General features: G+C 40.2%; 1 pseudogene; it reads left to right on the forward strand.

The window, feature by feature from the left end:
• The first annotated feature begins 9,010 nt into the window (after positions 1-9,010).
• On the forward strand, positions 9,011-23,330 carry LOC132174258 (uncharacterized; annotated as a pseudogene).
• Positions 23,331-25,501: the final 2,171 nt, after the last annotated feature.

Genomic DNA, 25,501 nt, shown 5'->3' on the forward strand with positions numbered 1-25,501 from the left:
AGCAGTCTCTGTATGGTGGATCACTATACACTTTCTTGTAGACTTGGGCTTGGTTTGGCTTGCAAATTGATGGAAATATTGAAGGCAAATAATGATAGGAACAACAAATAAGCACACCGGAATTAGAGTAGTTCAACTCCAAATGAAGCTACATCCACTTTAAGAATTGCTATGATCTTACTCAGAATATTGATAAGATTAGAAAACAAGACTCTCCAATTTTCCTTTATTGTTCTCTCTATTTGTTGTTTTCTTCTTTTCTGGCCCTCCTTTCTCTTCTTCCTCTTCTACCTTTATAATCCCCTTCTTCTCTTGGGTGCTCCTCCTTCCCAGCCTATTTCCCACCCATCAATTATTGAGTGGGTCATAGGGCATGGTCAAAGTATGAGTTCAATAATGATAATGTGGGACAAAGAATAAATAAAATATGCCCATGGGTCAAAATAAGTGGAGGGCCCTCTGTCGTGTGTGTCCCCCTAGGCCGGTGCCTAGGCTGGTGTCGTATATTATTTAATAATCTCCTGCCTTACCCTTTATCTCCTTGTCAGATTCCTATCCATCTGTCAGATTTGTCCCGGATATTCATAACGTGGATAGGCACTCCCAGGTGTTGAGGATCTTGGTTCCCGGGTGATTCAAATATCTTTTAAGTCTTAGGTGTGTGTCTTTCGGGTGATCCTTATTCCTAGTAAAAGCATATCCCCGGGAATCAATATGCCTAGAAATGACTTTAGAGTCTACTTTGTTGATTTTTGCTTATAATGTGTTCATCATTAAGAACCAATGAATGAGGACAAAGACCCCATCATGAATTATTATGGGTTGGGGCCACCATTAATAATTTGTTTAAGTGCAAATATCAACTCTTTGATTTGTATTTAACGAAGGTCTTCGTTTATGCAGTCCAATTGTTCCTAAAGGGCCTGAAGTTAGTCTTTGGACGCCAATGTCGTACCTTATGGGCCGGCAGGCCGAAATTATTCCCAACAGTTACCCCCATTTCTTTTATCCGAGGTACTTGGATAAGGAAATTTTGTGACTGTCTCAATCATTTAGATGCAATCTTTGCCCAAAGCTTCAACTGCTTTTATTCTCAAGAAATGGAAGGGGCATTTCCCTTTGCCTTGTACTTTTGCCTCTTCCTTGTACAAATTCTGACAACTATCCCGCATTTGATGGTATTATCAAATAATAAAATTCAAACCCATCCCCTGCAACCCACTTTTGACAATTGTTTATTCTTTTCACCAACCCATTGGGGACTAGCCTTTTGCCCCGAAGAAGATCTTGGCCCGGTAGGAAACTTACCTCCGGGAAAGTTTTGGTGTAGTGATCCAAATAATTAACTAAGCTTAGGTAACTTTGTTAAGGGGATAATTTGCGCTTTGGGTCACTAAGGACACTAGAAGGATAATTTAGACTTTTGGACTGGAAGTACGCTAAGGTTAGCGGACATATGCTTTTGTTTGTAGTGCGGACGGACGTGGGGGGACCTCCTACCCCTTCAGTTTTTCACGCCTCTCTCTCACCCCCAGGCTGCCAAAAACCCTTTCGTGAGTGTTTTCTGAGATTGTGAGCATTTGGTACTAACGGAAGGGAAGTTCATGAAGTTTCGCTTTAAGGAGGTAATGCTCTTAAGCCTAGCTCATTTTTACGTTGTTATGCTGCTTAAACATTGTCTTAGTTGTTGTTTGAGTTGTTAGTTTAGCTTTAGCTTTAGTTATGCTTTAAATCTTGTTAGAAAGGCATTGTCTTGACTTAGCATGATTTCGTTTGCTTGGAGTTGTTGTTTTGAGTTAGGAGACCATAAGAAGCCCTTTGATAGCCTTAGAATTTGGTTTTGGAGAATAAGAGGACAAGTGGACAAAATGAGGTTTTCCCTGAAAACCTCGACGCGGACGTATGTATGGTCTAAGATATCACAAAGGACGTACGATCCAGAGTGTGATAGGGAACTTTATTTTAACTAGCTGTCTGATAGCTCATATTTTCTTGTTTTAGAGTCGTTTTGATAGAAATAGAACTAATAAAAGGTTTTTCACAGATTTGGAGAACCCGGATCATTTGGATTACTCGGAGACATTATACGACCCAGGTGAGTTTTAACTCACATAATGCTCATTTTTATTTTCCACGCACTGCACGACTATTTTGTGTACCAAAAACATGCATATTTACAACTCACACATTTATACTTGCTGTACATGAACTCTAGCATTTTGAGAGAAAAAATGTTGTGGTGAATATGTTAAGAAAGTGAGGCTTGTAAAAGCATGCATGTAAAATACAGACAAGATAATTTGCATCGTATGACATGGTACACCCGTACGTGCAGTATAATGGTCATGGGCTTACTATATATGTTAGCTTTATGGTCAAATGTTTGAGGGTTATATGGGCTTTCGATCCAACGGTTTTGTGACCTGGTGCAGCCATTCCCAATTGGCTAGGTTACTGCAGAACGGATATCATTAGCGATGTGGGCCACCCGAGGTCGGACTCGGTTGTGTCGCTAGTGTTATGCACGGTAGTGTACAATGGCTGGGGCACCAGCATTGTATTACAGGTCCCTCGAGACAGCACCAACCCTGTTGGGAATGGGTAATATCTCAGGTAGACTATACTGTTGAACTATGACTGTCACTCTATATCATATGCATATATCATATATCTTTACCACATTCTTGATAAAAACTATCATATGGAACTGTTTCTTGCCTTATGAAAACGGAGTTCATTACTAAACAGGCATGGGCATTATTTGCGTTAATATTCACTAAGTTTTAGACTTACCCCCATTTTTATTTATGTTTTCTCCTATCATTACGAATATCTCGGTGGTTTAGCTACCCTAGAAGAGGATGTCGTCGGAGCCGACTTGGGTGCTAGCTCAGGACTTGATTTGGTTGATTTTTGAGGACATGGACCCGGTTTGGTTAAAGTCGATGTGGAAGGATAGAGGAACTGCCCGTGATGATATGATCGAGATTTCAATTTCGTTAGCCCTACTTAAGCTTAGATCTAGGATTTGATTTATTGATCTTTTGTTAGAACAATATTATGACATTATGTTATGGTTTGTAATCCTATTTTGATGACGGTCTGATGACTGGTACCATTGATGGTTATCTTTATATTATGAGGATTTATATTTACTCTTGTACATGTTGTGTGGATGTTAAATTTACTGTTATCTATTTCCTATAGTTTTCGAAAGTCTTCCGCTGAGATTTTCTCATTTCAACAAGAAAGGTTGAAATCTCTGAGTCTTGTCCCGCAAGGGATAGGGTTAGGAGACGAACCATGTGGTCAATTACTACTTAATTGATTTGCCCATTGAGGTCATTACATTTGGTCCGGGAGAGAACTTTACCTCGGGAAAGAATTTCGATGAACCCACCAGATTCTGAATTTATTCCTTAGCTCTCCTTCGTACTCAGTTTTGGCCACCAATAAGTCAGAATTTGATATTATGAAATAACAATTTGTACCCCTGTGTGATATCTTTCCAACGCATTCGGTCTTTCTCTAATCTGGATCTTTCCACCTAAAATATCTTAGGTTTCTATTCCGGTGTTGATTCCGAGGGTGAATATTTTCACACTTAACACACCCCCAAACTTGCATATTGCTAGTCCCTTAGCAATACAAAACTAAAAACAAAATTAAAAAACAGAAAACAAAAGATAAATCCATCTTTCGTGGGATGTACGATTGCATCTAATAAGTCATCCAATTTCATCCAAGATGCAGAAACACACATATCAGACCCCATGTCATACCTCACAGATTATGTGCTAATGTGCTTTATGTGATCAGATCAAACATGTGATTTTTCAACTATCCTCAACAAGTAATCAAACTAACAAATTCACTCATTAGATCATGTGTTCAAAATTTTAAGCTCATTGATAAATTCAAGCCACAATTCTTTTAGATAAACTTAAAATTTTAGAGCAAACATGAACATGCATAAACCTTTTCTTTTCTTTTTTTTTTTCTTTTTTTCAATAACAAACAAACACACAAAACAAACAATTAACATGAAATTAGGACAAAGTGTGTGTAAACAATCATGTGTGCCCATACCCCCAAACTTGAATGACACATTGTCCCCAATGTGTCTAGGTAAAGGAAAGAATGTACCCTGGAGATGGTTGACATGATCTTGGGAAGCATGGCTCATAGCACACCCCCAAACTTGAAGTGAAGCACACTTGTCCCTGCAAAATAAGAAAACACATAAACAAGTAAAAAGGAACAAAATTTGAAGATAATAAAAAAGATTAACTAAAAACAAAATAAAAGGATAAACTATGGGGTGCCTCCCATGAGCGCTAAGTTTAACGTCTTCAGCTAGACTGTGGTCCCTGCTCATTGCTGTCCAGAAGTAGATGCTCCAGATGGTGGTGGCAAACGGCTCAGGATGGACCGCATCAATTCTTCCAAGGCAGCTAATCATTGATCCATCAGTGCTTTATCTTCCTGAGCCTCCCTTCTTTGATCAGCCAGCTCTCTTCGAAGGCCCGCCACCTCTTCACTAAGGGAGTGGTATTGTGCGGCTCGAAAGATGATCGAGGCCTCCTCCTCTTCCGCTGCTACCGGCTCAGCTGTCGGTTCATCTTCTGCCATTGGCTCGGCCTCGCTCTCTTCCCCACCAACTGCTGGTGCTGAAGGTGCCCGGGGCAGATTCGCAACTCTTGTTCCATTGGCGAATGCCAAATATGAAAGTAGTAGTGACTAGCTCATCAGCTGCGGTACCCTTGAGGCCTTTCTTCCAAAGGATATAGGTGATTAAGTATGGGAAAGGCAACCACCATGAGTGTGTGGACTTCGCTCCTCCAATGTGCACTCCATTCCAAAATTTGTGAATTTGGTTCCAAATAATATCAGGAATGGAGTACCAAGCATCTTTGTGGAAGGCGTAGAGGGTTTGGAGAAATTGATCTCGCCTTTGAGTTTGTGTCCAAAGGGAAGGCATTGTGGTGTAGAATTGAGTCCACAAACCAAAGCCTTCGAGGTAGCTTGGACCAGCTACCGGCATTATAGTAGGCATCAGCATAGTGCCCTTGGCACATATCCTCAATGATTTTCGCCACGTAGAAACGGGACGGTTGCTCGGCAAGATGCGCGGCTTCTGGAGGGTGTTCATCATTGCATTGAAGGGCGGTGGCAATGTCAGCCCTAGTCACATCAATAACTTGGCCTTGCACCTTTGAAGAGAGAGCAGCTGAATTGTTGCAGTCATGGGAAATTTTGGCATAGAATTCGATAACCAGTTTTCGGTAGGCCATGGTGGTGATCGACTTGAAAAGCTTTTTGAGCCCTCGACGCTTGAATTCGGTGACCGCCCATTGAGTTGCTTCAAGGTTTTGAAAATCCTCTCTTATGGCAAATGTTGTCTCAAACAGCAGCTCCCACTCCTCAAAAGTGGGTGGGGGAGAAATAGCTTGGGTATCAGACCCCCGAGAGGATGAAGCACAGTTTCTAGGCATGTTGAGCTTCAATGGGGACTTTTGTCGAACAGTTGGTGTGCACTTTTGATGACCACAATAGCAAAATACAGCAAAAGATGCCCAAAACCCCCTGTACAGAAAAGAAGCTCCCAACACAGAGGCAATGTGGGTGGATGAACACCCACAATTGCAAAAAGAAAAAGAACAAATTGAAGGTTGGGGGAGTGTTCGGAGATAGGGTGTTGATGGGACGGAATGCGTGGTATGTGATAAGGGTGAAGGTCGTGGGGCAGAATGGGCCCGTGCAGTGATGGTGCGGTGGTGTGGAGGTGGTTGGAGTGGTGGAAAATGGTGTAGGTGTGTTAGTAGAGGAGGTGGCTGGAGTTAGGTGATTTAGGGACTTGTACTCCGCCGGGAGATTGTGAGGGGAATTAGGGAGAAACTGACCTAAATAGGTCACATGCTGTTCTATCCGAGTGCGCTCGATCACACACTTGGTGTGCTCGATTGCATTTGGCCAGGGGTGTGCGTGTATGGGTGATGTGCGCTCGATCGCACCTAAGGTACGTTCGATCGCACTGACAGAATGTGTAGAGCCAACATTCAGTTACTGCGCTCGATCGCACACTTGTGGCGATCGATCGTAGTAACAAATTTTTTTTTAAAAAAAAAAAAAAAAACAAAACAAAAGAAAAATAAAATAAAGGTCAATAATAAAAACGAAACACAAAGGATAATTGAGACATATGTAAAATAAAGAAATTGATATCATGGAAAAAAAGAGAAGAAAAACTTGTACCGCCTTCAGTGGCCTCAGTACCACTTGTTTTGAGTAGATGCGTTTGAGCTCCTGGATTGCTCAAACACTTCTACTTGTGACTGTAATGTCTTCTAGTGTGAAGAGCTGCACTTGAGCTCTTCAGAATTTGGCTCAAGTGCTCTTGATGGTGCAGGAACAGGACCTCTAAGGACTGTGGCTGCTTTCAGCTGCTAGTGACTCCCTGGGTTAGGTATAGTTTGGGCTCAAAATTCTCCCTGCTTCCTCTCACTCAGCTCCTTTGCTAACTGGCCCATTTGCACTTCCAGTCTTTGAATGGCTTGATCAGTCTTTGTATTGAATTGTTTTTTATCAGCCGTGAATTGCTGTTGTGAAGTCACCAGGTTGTGTATCATACTTTCCAGTTGGTTCATCTTTGACTCTTGAGTTGGTTGGCTTGCTTGTTGAGGCCCTTTCTGTTGTCCTTGATTATTACTCCAAGAGAAATTTGGATGCTTGCGCCATCCTGGATTGCAAGTATTCAAGTATGGATTGTTCTTGTGGGGGTAATTGTTTTGTCCCTCATAATTCACCTATTCTTGCTCTGTAAATGAAGATAAGGGGCACGTCTCAGTAGTGTGATCTAGATGAGAACAAATAGCACATACCTGGATTGGTGTGTCCTGTTGCAGAGGTGATATTTTCTGAGCAGTCATGGCCTTGATAATAGCCATCTGATTGGGCAATCCCCCACTGAGGTTTACTTCATACATGCCCTTGTTTTTGACTCCTCTCCTTCCTCTTTAGCAGAATTGTTGGAAATGCTCACTTAATGTCTCAAAAAGTTCCATCGCTTCCTCACTTCTCCTTGAAGATGAAGCTTCGTCATTGACAAACTCATGTATTCTCGTATTTTGTTTATACAATTTTGACTTCGAATAAGAATGTTGTAGATTTTCATTCAATTGGTTGATTTATATCTTTTAATTGAATGTGATGAACTGTTATGTGTTGGAGTTGGATATTTAATGTCTTTCATCCTTCGGATACATCAATTCATTCGATTGAAATCGGGTATCCGTTGTGATTCGCTAACCAAACGGATACATAGGATGATTTAATTTCAAATCGGATAATTGTTGTGATTTGTAAAATGGGTAGATTCATTGAATGATTTAAACTTGATATTTGTAAAACATCGAACAACAGTTTGAGCACAATAGTTTGTCGATTGTATGAACAAATACGAGAATATAGAGTTAAGATTTAGCGAAGTGGATTCTAAAACCTTAGTGTTCTTTACCATTTTATTTAATCATTTTCTTTAGTTTATGTTTTGTTTTAGCACAACAAAAATCACGAAATTCGGAACTAGGTTAAAATAGGATTAGTTTAGATAAGAATTAATTTTCACAACACAATTCCCTGTGGATCGACCTCACACTTGCACACGCTGTACTGCATACGACTTGTGCGCTTGCGAGTATAATTAAATTTGTACATCAAATTTTGGCGCCGTTGCCGGGGATTTGTTTGTTTGTGAAATTCATTTTTATTTGGATTAATTTAGTTTTCAACTAGTCTTTTTCTTTTTGCAATTTTATTTTATTGTATTTGTTATTATTTCTGCCATTTTGATCTAAAAAAAAAAAAAAAAAAAAAAGGTTTGTTGTTTCTGTTTTTCTTGCTGCAGTTTCAGAGAATTTTAGTTTCGGTCAGTACGCTCGATCGCACTCCATCTGCGATCAAGCGCACTAAAGCCTTTTTAGCAAGCAGCCGGTGTGCCTGCGCTCGCTCCATTCTGCAAGTGCGCACGAGCGCACAACGAACGCACATATACGATCGAGCGCATTGTTTCTGCGCTCGAGCGCAACATCAGAAGCAGCTAAGCCCATTTTTTTTGTTGTTGTTTTGAAATTTCTTTTGTATATTGTTGTCGAATAGTTTGTTCTATTTTTTTTTTTTTTTTTTTTTTTGGGTGTTTGTGTCCTTTCTGTGATTATTCATTGTTGTTTAATCAGTTTGTTTGAACACTCGAGATTGGTGTATGCTTGGTTGGAGATCCCTAAACTTAGATTTGACACCTTTAGGTCCCGACATTGATAGAACTCTTAGGAGAACTCGGAGAGCACCTGTTGAGAGTGAGGATAGAGGTGAAATGGGAGACCAACAAGATAACATAGAGGAACCTAGCGCTGAGCATGAGGATCCTAGAGCTAGAAATCTCGAGCAAGCTAGAGCTTGGAATGTGGACTTCACCACGTCACTTAGGGAGTTGTTCGCACCTATGGACTTCACTACATCCCATCCGTGTATAGTGTTGCCACCAACCAATGCTACTCATTTTGATTTGAAACCTCATGTCATCCAACTCCTACCATCGTTCCATGGCCTAGAACTTGAAAATCCTTACAGTCATGTAGAGAAATTCAAGGACATATACGCCACTTTCAAATTTCAAAATTTCTCCGAAGAGTCTGTCCATCTCAGACTATTTCCTTTCTCTCTGCAAGACAAAGCCAGGGCATGGTTGGACTCCAACACGCCCGGATCCATTACATCTTGGGAAAGCTTGTTAACCAAGTTCTATAACAAGTATTTCCCAATGTCAAAGGTCAATGAATGCAGAAAGGAAATAAGTTCCTTCACTCAGGAGGAGGACGAGAAATTTTCGGAGTGTTGGGAAAGATTTAAGGAGTTGTTGATAAGATGCCCTCCACATGGTTATGAGAAGTGGAGACTCGTTCAGTTTTTCTACCAAGGATTGACCTAATCCAACCGTAGTATGATCGATTCAATGAATGGAGGAGCATTCTTAAGTCTAACAGGGGATGCAGCATATAAGGCACTAGATAAGTTGTCTGACAGCTCACAACAGTGGGATTTTTCGAGTTGTCTGGATAAATCTGCACGTATTCCCAAGAAAGGTGGCATCTATGAGGTCAAGGAGGACACTGATTTGAGGATAAAGATAGATGCTCTGACCAAGAAGGTTGAAGCCCTGGCAGTGGGTCAATCCGTAAATGCGGCCAACACATTCAATGTTGATGGCTGTTCAATCTGTGCTAATCCTATGCACTTAGCACAGAATTGTCTATTTTCACCGGCTTTTGCCGAGTGCTCCATGGAACAAGTGAACGCCTTCAATGACTTTAGGAAGCAAGCAAGCGGACCATACTCGGAGACATACAATCCAGGGTGGCGGAACCACCCTAATTTCTCATGGAAGCAGAGCCAACCAATGAATCAAGGATTTCCTTCACAGAATCATGGTCATTCAACTCAACCAGCGCAACATCCTGCATCTTCGTCACAATCATCGCTGGAGGAAACGATGAAGACATTCATACAATCGAATAGCCAGACCATACAAGAGCTCAAAAACTCTACCATGGCAAATACCCAAGCAATAGATGAAGTGAAGAATGCCACCATGGTTAACACCCAAGCAATTGCGAAGATGGAGAGTCAGATTGGACAGATAGCCAATCACTTGGGTGAGAGAGAAAAAGGGAAATTGCCAGTCAGCCCGTGCCCAACCCAAAAGGTCAATATATGGTTGGAAATTCCTCAAATCCTGCACACGAGCAAGAACATGTGCAAGCAATTGTCACACTGAGGTCAGGGAGACAAGTGGACAATCAGGTGGTTGAGCAAGAAGAAGACCCTGCGGAGCAAGAACAGGAAAAGAGTGGCAACAAAGAGAAGAGAGATGCCGAGCCATCTACAGCCACGCCCATTATTGAGGAACCTCCTAGGTCATTTGTGCCAAAAGCACCTTACCCTGAAAGGTTGCAAGCACCCAAGAAAGGAGGGAAGTTTGAGGACATCCTCAAAGTGTTCAAGCAGGTCCAAATCAATATTCCATATTTGGACGCCATCCAACAAGTGCCTTCTTATGCGAAGTTCTAGAAGGATTTGATCACACTTAAGAGAAGAACAAATGTCCCGAAGAAAGCATTTTTGACCGAGCAAGTTAGCTCTATCCTTCAGTGCAAGTTGCCCATTAAGTATAAGGACCCTGGGTGTCCTACTATCTCTTGCACGATAGGAGTCAGTCGAATTGAGAAGGCTCTTTTAGATCTTGCGGCGAGTGTGAATCTCCTACCCTATTCAGTTTACCTACAATTAGGGTTAGGAGAACTGAAGCCCACGTCGATGACACTTCAGTTGGCTGACAGGTAAGTTAAGATACCACGGGGAGTTATTGAGGATGTCCTGATCAAGGTGGATAAGTTTTACTTTCCCGTGGACTTCATTGTGCTAGACATAGAACCGGTCAAGAATGTTGGAATTCAAATACCGGTGATTCTAGGGCGACCATTCTTAGCTACGGCTAACGCCCTGATTAATTGTAGGACAGGGGTGATGAAGATTTCCTTCGGAAATATGACAGTGGAGCTGAATGTCTTTGATATCAGCAAACAACCATTGGAGTATGATGAAGTGAGAAATGTATGCTTGATTGAGGAGATTATGGAGGAGACAATGAATGAATCAAGCATAGAAGACCCCTTGGAGGCATGCTTTGCTCAGTTTGGAGAGGATTTGGATTTGGACAAGTTGCTTGAGCAAGCAGATGCAATTTTGGAGACTGCTCCTCTGGTGAGCAGTGAGAAGGAGGAGACAACAACACTTGATCCCCCAAAGAAGGAACTTAAGCCTCTACCAGATAACCTTAAGTATAAGTTCCTAGGTCCAGCAGATACTTTGCCTGTGATTATAGCTTCGGATTTGGTTGATGCTCAAAAGGAAAAATTGCTAGAGGTGTTAAGAGAGCACAAGGAAGCTATTGGTTGGACCATTGAGGATATCGAGGGGATCAGTCCCTCGGTGGTGATGCATAAGATACATTTAGAGGAGAATGCCAAGCCATCGAGGGAGCCACAGAGAAGGTTAAACTCAGCTATGCAAGAGGTTATAAGGGCTGAAGTGATTAAGTTGTTGGATGCAGGGATCATTTATCTAATCTCGGATAGCAAGTGGGTAAGCCCAATTCATGTTGTGCCAAAGCGGGCTGGATTGACGGTAGTAAAGAACAAGGATGATGAGTTGGTCCCAACTCGTATTCAGTCAGGATGGAGAGTTTGCATAGACTACTGCAAGCAAAATGCCGCCACAAGGAAGGATCATTTTCCACTCCCATTCATTGATCAGATGGTGGAACGTTTGGCTGGGCATGCATACTATTGCTTCTTGGATGGTTATTCTGGATATAACCAGGTCCCTGTGGACCCCGAAGATCAAGAGAAGACGACGTTTACTTGCCCTATTGGGACGTTCGCCTACCGTCGCATACCCTTTGGGTTATGCAATGCACCTGCTACTTTTCAGCGGTGCATGATCAGTATTTTTTCTGACATGGTAAAACGTTTCCTTGAGGTTTTCATGGATGACTTCTCTGTCTTCGGTTCATCATTTGAGGAGTGTTTGCACCGCCTCACCTTGGTTTTAGTGCGGTGCAAGGAGAAGAACTTGGTGCTCAATTGGGAGAAGAGCCATTTCATCGTGAAGCAAGGCATTGTACTGGGGCACGTCATATCTCATCGGGGGATAGAGGTTGACAAAGCTAAGGTAGATTTGATTTCCAACCTTCCACCCCCTCGTACGGTGAAGGAGGTTCGTTCTTTTCTAGGCCATGCAGGATTTTATAGGCGATTCATCTAGGACTTTAGCAAGATCGCCAGGCCCTTGTGAAAATTGTTGGTAAAGGATGCCCCATTTGTGTTTGATGAGGACTGTAAGATAGCATTTGGGGATCTAAAGAGAATTCTGACGTCCACACCTATTATTCAGCCGCCCAACTGGGGTGTACCATTTGAGATCATGTGTGATGCATCGGAGTATGCAGTCGGATCTGTTTTGGGGCAGCGTGTTGATAGACTCCCCCACGTCATTTACTATGCAAGCAGGACTCTAAATGACGCACAACTCAATTACTCTACCACGGAGAAGGAGTTGTTGGCAGTCGTTTTTGCGCTAGACAAGTTCAAATCCTATTTACGAGGATCTAAAGTCATCATCTTTTCGGATCACGCAACATTGAAGTATCTTTTTTCCAAAAAAGATGCTAAATCTCATCTGATCCGATGGATTTTGCTACTTCAGGAGTTCGACATAGAAATTCGGGACAAGAAGGGTTCCAAAAATATGGTGGCAGATCATTTCTCTAGATTGACTGTGGATTACATTGAGGACGCCAGCCCCATTTCGGAGACTTTCCCTGATGAGCAATTGATGCGCATTGCTCATGAGCCCGCACCATGGTTTGCTGACATAGTGAACCATCTCGTCACCGGCCAACTGCCTCAGCAGTGGGGGCGACAAGATAGGTCCAGATTTTCGTCCATGGTGAAACATTTTTTCTGGGACGATCCTTACCTGTTCAAGTATTGTCCCGATCAGATCATTAGGAGGTGTATACCTGAGCATGACCAATCCAATGTCATCTCCTTTTGTCATGATCATGCTTGTGGAGGCCATTTCAGTGCTAAAAAGACCGCTGCCAAAATTTTGCATTGTGGATTCTATTGGCCTACCCTTTTCAGAGACGCCCACGCTTATTGTATATCTTGTGAGCGTTGTCAGAAGCTAGGGAGTATCTCTAGGAGGAATATGATGCCCCTCAATCCCATTTTGATTGTTGAGATTTTTGATGCATGGGGCATCGATTTCATGGGACCTTTCCCGAACTCCTTTGGCTATTTGTACATCTTGGTTGCTGTGGACTATGTGTCCAAATGGGTGGAAGCGGTTGCGTGCAAGACCAATAACCATAGAGTTGTGGTCCAGTTTTTGAGAGATACTATCTTTGCTCGTTTTGGTACGCCTCGAGCAATTATAAGTGATGGAGGTAAACATTTTTGCAATCGGATTTTTGAGCAGTTGATGAAGAAGTATTTCATCACACATAAGGTTGCCACCCCGTATCACCCACAACCAAGTAGACAGGTTGAAGTTTCCAATCGAGAGATTGAACATATTTTGTAAAAAACTGTAAACCCCAATAGAAAAGATTGGTCTATGCGATTGAGTGACGCACTGTGGGCATATAGGACAGCTTTCAAGACCCCGATTGGGTTGTCACCCTATCGGCTTGTGTACGGGAAGGCATGTCATCTTCCCGTGGAGTTGGAGCATAGAGCATATTGGGCCATCAAGCAACTGAACTTCAATCTTTTGAAGGCTGGCTCACAAAGGAAGCTCCAACTCAATGAATTGGAGGAGTTGAGGAATGATGCTTATGATTCTGCGCGGTTGTAGAAGGCACAGATGAAGAAGGCTCATGACCAGAGCAATTTGAGACGAACTTTTGAGCCTGGTGAGAAAGTCCTTCTTTACAATTCACGGCTGCATCTTTTCCCAGGCAAGTTGAAATCTCAGTGGACAGGCCCATTTATCATTCGGACAGTTTTTCCTCATGGGCCATCGAGATTGAGGATCCTCAGAATGGTAACACCTTCAAGGTGAATGGACAGAGATTAAAACCATTCTTAGAGTTGAGGAGTAAGGAGATTGAGACGACATTGTTGGAGGATCCGAGTTATTCTGAGTGATTGTCGTCTTTTGTGGAGAGTTTGGCTGAAGACTTAAAACTTAGCACTGGTGGGAGGCAACCCTCATTCTTTCCCTTACCATTTTATCTTGTTTGTGTGTTTCTATTGTGTTTTTCAGGGCAAGTGTCTGCCATTCAAGCTTGGGGGAGCATTCTCCTACGTTACACCCGACTTGTGCCGCTCACCTGGTATTGTATCTCTGGACCCACTGGGGATAATGTGTTGTTTTAGTTTGGGGGTGGGGTAGACATTTCTTTGTCGTTTTCCTTGATTATTCGTGTTGTTTTGTTAAAAAAAAAAAAAAACAAAAAAAACATTTGCAATGTTATTGATTAAGCAAGGGTAACACCTATTCTGTGGTTTGCATGGCATTGGTCTGTTTAGCATTTTGAACACATCATATCATTAGGAGTCTTAGTCTTTTGACTCATTGTTGGATTAGAGAGATTTCACATGTTTGAATTTATCACCACAGGCACACTAGCATAGAATCGGTGAGGTATAAGATTTGACTTGATTAGGGTGTATTTTGAGATTGGTAGGATGAAGTGTGATGAAACCTTGACTTGAAAAAAAAAAAAAAAAAAAAAAAAAAAAAAAAAAATCAGTTTGAGCTTCTCATTGAGTAACCGGACCTCATACCTCACAAAGCATTGAGTGTTCGCGTAAAAAGATAAGAAACCTAACATGGTTGGTTGTATGGCTAGTTTGGCTTCGTAGCCTAGTTGACTTGAGTAATTAAGCCCTTAGGGATGTTTCTACATCTAGTGCCCTAAAACCATTTGGTTTGGGAGTCTTTGGCCCAACACTCGTTACATAGGTCAATTAGAAAGCTTAAGAAAGCTAAGCATTGCACAGCCTACACAAAAAAAAAAAAAAAAAAAAAAAAAAAAAAAAAAAAAAAAAATTAAGCCTTGGTTGTTTCATCTGAGCGAATTCCTATCACTTCTAAGGTACACCCAAGTTTGAGAATAAATTGAAGCCTCATGATTATATGTTAGTCTCACATTGCACTTATCGGAACATGTGTTGTCTCAAATTTCCATCTTTGAGTTGAATGATTTGTGGTTGTTTTGATGATGTGATTGTAGTGTGCACTCTGATAAACCTACTCACGATGTTAAAAACCATGTGTTTGTGTGGAACTCCTTGGTTGTCAAATAACATAATGCAGAAATGTTTGTGGGTATCATTACTGTTAAACCCTCACGAGACTTCACTCGTCCTCTAGGGATGCCTAGGGGTTTAAAAGGCTTGTTGCATATGCTAAATGCAATCGTTTCTCCCACGACAGCGGACTTATGTTTCTTGTTTTCATTTTGTTTTGCTAAGGGACTAGCAAAATGTAAGTTTGGGGGTATTTGATGGGTGCCAAATATTGTATATTTGGACCCCTTTACTTATGTTTGTTAAGCTCTTAGCTGTGTTAATTTCTGATGTTTTTTGTTAGTTTTGGTGTTTTGGTGTGTTGCAGGTCATTAAGAGAAAACTGCGGTTTGAGGGTGGAAATAAGCAAATAACTGAAGATCCCTGGAAGTGCGATCGAGCGCATAGAGCGACGATCGAGCGCACCTGCACTCGAGCGCAATCACGGCACGCTCGAGCGCACGACCACGTCAGCCCTAGCATGCATCGCTTAAGTGCTGCACCGCCGGAGCCTTGAAAAAACCCGAGTGCGCTCGAGCACACCTTGGGTGCGATCGAGCGCACTCACACTGACCTAGCAGCGCTGAACCCTAGTTTTTTATTATTTATATACAACTTTTTCTCTTGTAACGGATATGGGGAGACGCCGTTTTAAGCTGAATTACGACGTATTGCCGTGGGGAAGCTTTTCCTTTGTTTTCCATTGTAAGTTTATTCTTTTGATGATGACAATTCAATTTTTGGTTGTTATTGTTATCATAAGAGGCTAAATCTTTCAACTAAGGTTGAAGATGAAGCTTCGTCATTGACAAACTCATGTATTCTCGTATTTTGTCTATACAATTTTGACTTCGAATAAGAATGTTGTAGATTTTCATTCAATTGGTTGATTTATATCTTTTAATTGAATGTGATGAACTGTTATGTGTTGGAGTTGGATATTTAATGTCTTTCATCCTTCGGATACATCAATTCATTCAATTGAAATCGGATATCCGTTGTGATTCGTTAACCAAACAGATACATAGGATTATTTAATTTCAAATCGGATAATTGTTGTGATTTGTAAAATGGGTGGATTCATTGAATGATTTAAACTTGATATTTGTAAAACATCGAACAACAGTTTGAGCACAATAGTTTGTCGATTGTATGAACAAATACAAGAATATAGAGTTAAGATTTAGCGAAGTGGATTCTAAAACCTTAGTGTTCTTTACTGATAAGTGCAGAAAATAAACTGGAGGAAAAAACTTTACAGCGCTTTCCCCGATCGTGCGGATGTCCAACAAATCCCTTCCACCCCTTCTTCTTCAAAACTTCATACCCCTCTGGAAGGAGATTTCGCCATCTTTTGTAGACTAGCTTGCTTCGAAGGATCTTCTTAGGAAAGTGGTTCCTAGATTTGTGTGCTTGTGTGCACAAGTCTTAAAGTATCTTGACATAAGATGGCTCTTTGAGACATTCAGGCGATGAAGCTTTGGGCTCTTGATATGTCTTAAGAGGGACAGTGATGCAGGCAAGAGCTTCAGTACTCACTTCCATGTCACTGGGAAGATCAGGATCTGTTGGTGGCTCACTGTTCTCATGGTGCTCAACTTGCTCAGGGTGTTCAACTTGCTCCTCTTTCTTTTCCTCCTCTTTGTTATCCATAATTTTCCCACTCTCTAGTGTGATGGTGACTTGAGCATGCTCATGATAAGAATTTTCGGAATCATCCTCATCAATCATGTAATACCTTTCAGCCATCAGCTGACTTTGAAGCTCTTCTTCCTCTATTCTGTTGAAGTCAGCAACTAGATGACCAATCTGTCCTTCTATCTTGGACATGGCCTGCTTAAGTTCTTGTATGTCTCTGCCATTAGCCATGTTGGAATTCCTCAGCTCCTGTACAGCTTGATTGGTAAAACCTTTTAGCTCTTGTATAGCTTGGGAGTTAGAATTCTTTAGCTCTTGTATAGCTTGGGAGTTGGACTGGTCGACTTTTTCTATTAATGTTTTCATCATATCTTCCAGTGATGACTGTGGTGCAGGCTATGGCTCTTGAGTGGTAGACTGATAAATAGGAGGTTGAGCTTGATGATCGAACTGCGGATATTCTAAATGGTGCAATTCATCAAATTGGTGAGCATAATTTCCTGTAGCTTGAGCTGACCATGAGAAATTAGATTGGTTGCTCCAGTCCGAGTTATAATAATTAAAATTTGAATCAAACCCCGGGCTGGAGAAACTGGTGTTCATTTGTTCATATGAAAAGTTAGATCTAGCTGCTCTGATTTGGTCTAATTTGTCCCATAAGTCATCGAGTTCAGCTCGCAGATCTGGACAATTGTTTTCCTCATGATAAGGATTGAAACAATATAAACATGGTTTATGTGGGTAAAAATTTTGAGGGTAGTTGGTAGAAGCTGGTGTCCTATAACTAGGAGAGGCATTAAAATCATTAAAATGAAAATTCATACTTCCCCCTCACTTTTTAACATGCAAATATCCCACATAAAACAGTAACTATTTTTATTTTTTATTTTTAAATTATAATAAAAAACAACTAACTAACTAAAAAAATAAAACAAAAATTTAAAAACTCACAAAAATGACCAAAAATAAATTTTTGGGAAAAATCTACAGAACTGCTGCAGTTGCTGCCTTTACTATAGGGCTGCGCGGAAGGTGCTGCGGCAAAACTGTAAAACAAGCCAAAACAAAACAACAAAAAAACAATAAGAAAAATCTTTTTTCTTTTCTTAGTAACACGAATAAAACAATATAAATTGCAGAAAAATAAAATCCTAATTATAACTAGTAGAAGAATAAAACTAATTTAGAAATAAATTAGTTTCAAAAATTGAACAATTCCCCGGCAACGGTGCCAAAAACTTGTTATGCAAATTTATTTAACTCGCAAGTGCACGAATCAATTATAGTTTAATGGATTGCAAGTGCGAGATCGATCCCACAGAGAATTGTATTTTTGAAAGAGCAATTTATATCTAAACTAATTAAATCATAATCTAGTTCTAAAAGGGTTTTGATTTTTGAGTTTTGAAAATTAAAGGATAAACATAAACTAAATAAAATAAGTAAATCTAAGGATAAAGGTACTAAGGTTTGGGAATTCACACTCACCAAATCATAATAACATAAACTAAATAAAATAAGTAAATCTAAGGATAAAGGTACTAAGGTTTGGGAATTCACACTCACCAAATCATAATAACATACTTTATGTTCATCAATATTAATCCGAAGTTCTCACAAATTAAATCATAGATATGTTTTACTATGCTTCAAAGAATTAATCAAAACCATTCCATGTATACATTCATTAACCAAATCACAAAAGGAATCCAAATTCAATTGAAACACCAGATGTATCCGTAGAACAAATCACAAGGGATATCCAATTTTTATGAGTTAAAAGCCAAGCAATCAATCATATGAAATTATCTCAAATCATCACATGTATCCTTGAATCACAAGAGATATCCAAGAATCACTCCATACAATTGATTAGAAGTAAAACAATTGAAATATAAAACCCAATAAAATCAGAATAATAAAAACTTACATAAAAGTATTGATGTTCTTCATCGGTGAGGCTTTATCCCCAACCTTAGTTGGGAATTTAGCTCCACATAAAAATAAAATCTAAACCTAAACCTAAACCTAAAGAAAAACTAAACAAAAGAATTTTGCTCTCTGGGATTGTGTCCCTTTTCTTGAATGCAAAGAAGTTTATTTATAGGCTTAGGGAAGTCCTAGAAGCCCAAGTAAACCTAGAAAATTCGAAGGTCTATCTCCCAGTCAAAATAGAAGTCTGAAATCGGAATGGGATTCGTCCAAATTTGTGTCTTTTAATTATGGGGCGATTTTGGCATAGAAACCGTCCTAATTACGAAAATCCTATTTCACAACAAATTGTAGTATTTTGAGCTAGCTTTCCAATGCCATTTGAATCACTTCAATCCGATATTTGAGCGGAGAGTTATGGTCAAAATACTAAGACGTATGCAAAATCTGAATTTGAATCCGATCCGAAATCTTATCCAATCTGAACTTTAATCTGATTTAACCTTTTCTTGGATTTGGTTAGACTTAACCACACAATCTAGGTCTTCTCAAAGTATTCTTTCTTCCAAACTTTTCATTTTTCCCTTTTAAAGCTGTAGTTTTTCTTCAATGACCTACAAAATACTAAAAGCACAAAACTAACACAAAATATTAAATAACGACACAGCTAAATGATTAACTAATGTAAATAAAGGGGTCCAAATATGCAATATTTGGCACTTATCATTTACCATTTTATTTAATCATTTTCTTTAGTTTATGTTTTGTTTTAGCACAACAAAAATCACGAAATTCGGAACTAGGTTAAAATAGGATTAGTTTAGATAAGAATTAATTTTCACAACACAATTCCCAGTGGATCGACCTCGCACTTGCACACGCTGTACTGCACACGACTCGTGCGCTTGCGAGTACAATTAAATTTGTACATCACTCCTCTCCATAAATGTTCCTCCACAAGCTGAATCAACCATCCCTTTGTTAGTGTCATCTAATCCTTCATAGAAAATTTGTACCTGCTCATCTTGAGGGATGTTGTGATGTGGGCACTTTAGAAGCAAGGAATTGAAGTGATCCCAGGCCTCAAAAAACAAATCTCCGTCTCGTTGTTGGAACATTTGAAGTTCCCTTTTAAGTTGTTTTGTCTTCTAGGCTGGGAAAAACTTCTTTAGAAACTTGGTGGTTAATTCTTCCCAAGTATGGATAGAATCTGTAGCCAAAGAATTGTACCACAGTTTAGCATTATCTTTCAAAGAAAAGGGGAAGAGGACTAACTTGAGTCTCTCTGGAGTTAGGCCTTGGACATGTTGCAACTTGCATAAATCAAAGAATTCGTTAAGATACAAGTTGGGATCCTCAGTAGCTGTGCCTTTGAAGTGAGTCAACGCATTAAGGATTTGAGGAGAAATATAATAGCTGGTTTTCACCTCCGATTGATATGCTATGCATGAGGGTTGATGGAGGTTTGCTAGAACAAATGCCTGCTTCATCGGTCTCCTCACCCATGGGGGATTTGCCTCTAATGGTCTTGGTCCATTTGGATTCTCTTGCAAATCTTTCATCTCAATTTCTTCCTCTTCTTCTTTGTCTCTAGGTCGTTGTCAAATTGACCGCTCAATTTCAGGATCGAGTGGAATAATGGTTGAGGCTTGAGATCGACGACCTTGCATCAACTGAATTGCTTCTTCAGTTGGGCAGCTTCAGTACTGCTGGTCCGGATGCTCCCTGGAACTGCGCTCGATCGCAGGTGGGTGCGTTTGATCGCAATGCGCTCGATCACACTTGGCTAACGATTGATCGCAATCACAGAATGCCAATCCGCAACCTGAAACAGAAAATAGGAAGTTAGGGAAAACGAAAAATCTTTTTGATTTTTGATAACAACTAAATTTAAAATTGAAAATTAAAATAACACAGCTAAAGGAAAATAAATCTAAACAAAATTCGCCGCACTCCCCGACAAAGGCGCCAAACACTTGTTGTGCCAAATATCTACCTAAATTACTAGGTAAATAATGGTACGTTTTACCTGCAAGTGCACAAGGTCAACATAGTAGTATATGGTGCAAGTACAGGATCAGTCCCACCAGGATTGCTGAATTTCGCTTAAAAATAAATTCCTTAAGTAAAACAAAGATTGAAATTTTTAAGTGATGATAACAAAAGGTAGGGCTTTGATATCCACCACTAATTATATTCAGCTAATATAACAATATGCCAATGCTTTGATCATGTTATGCATATCTAATGTTTGTTAACCTAAGGGCATGAGATATATTCCTTAAGCTGTAGATTTCCCTAAGCAACGAGTTAGGCATGGATGTATACTCTAACTCTTTTCTTTTCTAAGGGATTTAGCATGGTGTATACTAAGTTGTTCCTTAGGAAAGCATATACTCTATGGAAATCGACAAACACATGAGGACTAGGGCATGGGCGTATACTCCCGGTTCCCCATGTTGATTAACCCAAGAACCGAGGCGTGGATTCTTTTGTTACTTTTATTAAACCCAGGACTCAGCCATCCAAATTGATTTAACTAACTAGTCCATACCACATGCATATGTTGATCAGGCACACACATATGAGGAATTCATACAAGCAGGTGTTAATCAAGTTAAATAGCACAACAAGATCATTACAAAGGCGCCAATATTGAAATATTAACTAAACATAACTAGGGCTTCAATCTAGCCCTACTAAATAAATTAGCTACACATTAAGTTGATGTTAAACATCTTCATAAAATAAAAGAAAAGAAAGGGAAAGAATAAACCCGAGACTTGAACTTGAAGAGCTCCTATTCTCCTCCTTACAAAGCATCCTTATTCTAAACGCTTAAGGGTCTATTTATAGGCTTTAGAAGTCCTTGACAAACTAGTAAACCTAGGAATTTCGTAAGGTTTCAAAACCCATTACAATTGGGAGTTGGAAAACCCTAATATGGAAATATTAGCATCATGGCCGCAGCTTTGAGGTGTCTCCTGCGCACGGGTGAGATCAATCGCAACCCATGTGCGCTCAATCGTAGGTCTGTGATTGATCCCATTTTGTTATGCACTCGATCGCTCCTGGCTTGCTTCGTGCTATGTCTTCTTTGGTAGTGCACTCGATTGCAGGGAACGTGCAATCGATCGCAGTGTCAAGGGCTCCCATTTTTCCCTTCTTCTCACTTTGAGCCCAAATCTTCCAGATTTACTTCATTTTCTTCCAAAAGCCTACAAAAGTATGGAAAACATAAAAAGGAATTAAAATGACCTAATTAACTAAATCCAAAGGTTTAAAACATGCAAGTTAAGGGCTAAAAATATGAATATTTTCGCACTTAACATCGGGCTCGGTCGTCCCGTTAATGTTATGTATGGTAGCGTACAATAGCAGGGGCACCGGTATTGTATTACAGGTCCCTCGAGACAGCGCCAATCCTGCTGTGAATGTGTAATATCTCGGGTAGACCATACTATTGAACTATCATTGTTACTCATGGTCATATGCATATATCATATATCTATATCACATTCATGGAAAACTGTCATGATTAAACTGCTGCCTACCTTATAAAATGGAGTTCATTACTAAACTGACATGGGTATTATTTGTGTTAATATTCAACAAGTCTTAGACTTACCCCCTTCTTTTTATTTTATGTCATTCCCCTTCATTATGAATAATTGCATGGATTAGCTAGAATAGACGGTGATGCCTATGGACCAGACTTGGGTGATTGCACAGGACCTGATCCATGTCATTTTTTAGAATATGGACTCAGTTTGGTTGAAGTCCATGTGGGATGATGGAGGAACTCCCCGAGCATAGATGATCGAGATTATTATCTCATTTACATTACTTAAACTTAGGATTTGATCTGTTGATCTTTTCTAAGACAATTATGTTTTGAGGATTGTAACCCTTTTGTTGTGGTGATGGTCTGATGACCGATACATTTGGTGACTTCTTTTAATCTATGAGGAATTATGTTTACTCTGGTGAATGATGTGTCAATGTTTTATTACTACTCTCTATTCCTAAAGTCTAGAAAGTCTTCCGCTTAGGTCTCTTGCTTATGAGAGGTTATGATCCCTAAGTCTTGTCCCGCGAGGGGTAGGGCTGGGAGGCGAACCATGAAGATAGTTACCAGTTAACTGATTTTTGTCGGGATCATTACATATATTATCTGAGAGTTTCTCTGCTGCGTTGTTTCAGGGTCAGAAGGTACCCCGTTTATTTCTTCCAGGTTCGTGATCCCAAAAACTGCATCAGGAACACCAGGCCTAGATCTTCAAACTTGTCTATCGAGTTTTGTGCTAGTCTCCAAAACCATTCCATGGCACTTCCAAGCAATGTTGTCGGGAACGCTCTACATGCCAACTCATCGGGGGTTACTTGGAGATCCAAGTGGGATCGAAAGTTTTCTAGGAGTTCCATTGGATCACACATGCCAAAATAAGCTAGCAATTTGCGGGACTTTAAACTTGTCAAGTAAACGGTATTCTGTTACCCTCTTGGTAAAGGGTGAATCGGTACCTTACAACAACCTATTGACTAGAGAGGTTTTTCCCTTTTTTTGTAATCTATATCTAGATACCCCCTTTCATATTTTGCCATGATCTGGTTTAAATCTCCCGGAACTTGGTTACCTAGAACTTGGTTGTTCGGAACATGGTTGTCCGAAACATGGTTGTTCGAAACATGATGGTTGTCCAGAAGATGATGGTTGTTCTCCGGTCTCCCTCCCAATGGTGCTGCTTGTCTGAAGTTATCTTCCTGGCGATTATGACCATTGATATGGTTGCTTTGCTCATCTTCTGCTTCAATTCGCAGTTCCCGATTCGTCACAGAACATGATGGTCCTGAGGATCAGCATCGCAGTTCTTCATTTTGCCTTCATAAGGCTAGGACTTCAGCCTCTAATTCTACTACTTGATCTAGGTTTCCTCAACCCGGAGTGTGGGGTAGTGGATTGACTCGACCTGAATTTGGTGGGTTGATCACGATCATGGGATCTTTAAGATTTACTTGTTACCGGTTAGCTTGACTTCCGAAGCGTGTGTTAGCCACCATGATGAATTTTTAGTTTATGGAAAAACTAAAGTGTTTCCTACTAGGCACCAAACTTTTGGTACAATTTCGGTCGTATGAGAAAAACCTCGAAGCAGTCTCCGTATGGTGGATCACTATACACTTTCTTGTAGACTTAGGCCTTTCGTGATGGGCCTGGTTTGGCTTGCAAATTGATGGAACTATTGAAGGCAAATAATGATAGGAACAATAAATAAGCACACTAGAATTAGGGTGGTTCGGCTCCAAATGAACCTACATCCACTGTAAGAATTGCTATCATCTTACTCAGACTATTGATAAGATTACAACACAAGAGTCTCCAATTTTCCTTTATTTGTCTCTCGATTTGTTGCCTTCTTCTTTTCTGGCCCTCCTTTCTCTTCTTCGTCTTCTACCTTTATAATCCCCTTCTTCTCCCGGGTGCTCCTCCTTTCCAGCCTATTTCCCACCCATCAATTATTGAGTGGGTCATGGGGCATGGTCAAAGAATGAGTTAAATAATGATAATGGGGGACAAAGAATAAATAAAATATGCCTAGGGATGAAGGGAATAATGGGTCAGAATAAGTGGAGGGACCTCTGTCGTGTGTGTCCCCCCAATGCCGGTGTGGTATATAATTTAATAATCCCCTGACCCTACCCTTTATCTCCTTGTCAAATTCCTATCTAGCTGCCAGATCTGTCCCAAGTATTCATAACGTGGATGGCCACTCCCAGGCATTGAGGATCTTGGTTCTAGGGTGATTCGAATATCGTTTGCGTCTCGGTTATGTGTCTTCCGGGAGATCCTTATTCCCAGGGAAAGCTTATCCCCAGGAATCAATATGCCTAGAAGCGACTTTAGAGCATACTTTGTTGACTTTTGCTTATAATGTCTTCATCATTAAGAACCAATGAATGAGGACAAAGACCCCATCATGAATTATTCTGGCTTGGGGCCACTATTAAGAATTTGTTTAAGTGCAAATATCAACTCCTTGATTTTCATTTAACGAACGTCTTTATTTATGCAATCCAACAGTTCCTAAAGGGCTTGATGTTATTCTTTGGAGGCCCATGTCGTACGTACCTTATGGGCCGGCAGACTAAAATTATTCCCAACAATGGTCACTTATTGAATTTTTGGCATCCAAAATGGTGTGACTTTTCTTTCTTTAACTCGCTATATTATTAATAGTCATTCTTATCATTTATCAAATTAAGTCCATCTGCTCAACTCCATGTAGGCCTTAGAGAAATTGAAATTCCTCTTTATCCTTGATATTGAGATCACATTTATTTTAGGCGGTAGATTCCGGGGTATCATAGATAGTCCATAAATTTATCATGTATTCTTCATGGATCCAATTGTTGAAAGCTGCAAATCAAAATGCAAGTGGGTGGATTTTACAAGAAAAGTCAAAGAAAGCAAGCAAGTTGCTAGACATGTTTGTTCTAGCATTTACTTTCTTCACTTTCGGTGGCAGCCTTGTTTCACTTTAGTAGCCTTAGGTGTAGATTCTCATAGATCTTTAACGTAGTAGGTGGTGATTTAGTTGAAAAATTCAGCCATCAACTTTAAATTCTGCAACCTTTGTATTGAAGAAATCCTTGTATAAGGATATGGATGTACATTAAATTACAAGAAGGAAGAGTAAACAGTTATAGTTCTTTTCTATAAAATAATCAAATTCCTTTACTTCTTTCATCTCTTCTTTGTGAGTGTGAAAAGTGATTGTGTGAGAGGTGTGATATAGTTTGTAAACTTATCACCCATTTATTTTGGGTATTAGTTTGTAAACTCAATCCCAACAAATTGGTATCAAAGCCAGTTAATTCCTAGCATTGCAGTCATGGCCTCCAATATGGTGCAAATCCAAGTTCCTTTGTTGAAAAAGAAAAATTATGAGAAGTGGTGCATCTAATTCAAAGCATTGTTTGGATCACAAGATCTTGGGAGATTGTCAGTACTGGGT

This window comes from Corylus avellana, chromosome 10 (genome assembly GCF_965113065.1).
Source record: "Corylus avellana chromosome 10, dhCorAvel1.hap1.2, whole genome shotgun sequence".
Taxonomy (NCBI): Eukaryota; Viridiplantae; Streptophyta; class Magnoliopsida; order Fagales; family Betulaceae; genus Corylus; species Corylus avellana.